We start from the raw sequence: 979 nt of genomic DNA on the forward strand, positions 1-979 counted from the left end.
TAAAAATAAATAAAAAGCGTGTGTCTTGGAAAAAATGGAAATAATAAAATGAATATGTTATTCCCCCCCCACCCCCAAAGTTCTGCCAAGATGGAAGTTACAAGTAGAAACTACACAATACTAATATTTTTCTTTGCTTTCCTCAGGAAGAAATCTTTAGCCCTAACTGGCAATGTTACTTTTAGTTTTGTCATACCTCTAAGAACACATACTCCTCCTTGTCAAAGACAAGAATCCTTAGGAAATAACGGTTGCTTTTAAAGTTAGAATAAAAGATAATAGACGAAAATTGCAGTAGAGGTAACATTAGCCTGAAAATGCCTTAAATAACCCGTGAGGTTTAATATGTACAGTTTTGTGTACATTACTCTGTGGACAATCTTATCAGTTCCTCTATAAGTAATATTTTTCTATGGTCCTCAATTATTCAACTGTTTCCTCAGTGGGGAATCCGGGTTAAGCAAAACATAATTGTAAGGGAATGGAAATTTGATGGGAGAATGAAACATGAGCGAAATAAACCAATTAGCAAATGAAGGTCCAGCGCGATAAGTGTACTGAAGAAGCAGAGAACAGGGAGGCTTCGAGGGAATCACTCAACTGGGTGGAGAGTGAGGAATTAACTCACCGAGAGAAAGCGCTTACCCGTCGCTTGGGACGCGCCGAACAAAATATGAGACGCGGCCAGCGACGAGGATGGGATTCGAACCCACGCGTGCAGAGCACAATGGATTAGCAGTCCATCGCCTTAACCACTCGGCCACCTCGTCACACGGGAGCCTGGCTGCTCTGGTTTCTCCCTCCCTGCTGCCCTCCGCAACTTGTGCCGCAATACGTCCAACCGCCCTTTCCCCGGCTCCCGTGTCGCGACCACAGTCTGAGTCACGTGTCCGAAAGTACCGCCCAAACCGACCGCTCGGGAGCGGTGGGTGCGTTCCTCTGCAAACACCTGACGGCAGGTGCGGCCAGGTCTGCTCCA

The 979-nt window shown here is 45.9% G+C and overlaps 1 non-coding gene across 1 annotated transcript; it reads right to left on the reverse strand.

The window, feature by feature from the left end:
* Positions 1 to 688: 688 nt before the first annotated feature.
* Positions 689 to 770, reverse strand: TRNAS-GCU (transfer RNA serine (anticodon GCU)). The gene has a single exon. It is a non-coding gene; the product is annotated as a tRNA-Ser (tRNA).
* Positions 771 to 979: the final 209 nt, after the last annotated feature.

The sequence above is a fragment of the Ursus americanus genome, chromosome 32, assembly GCF_024610735.1.
Source record: "Ursus americanus isolate L20-20 chromosome 32, mUrsAme1.1.p, whole genome shotgun sequence".
Taxonomy (NCBI): domain Eukaryota; kingdom Metazoa; phylum Chordata; class Mammalia; order Carnivora; family Ursidae; genus Ursus; species Ursus americanus.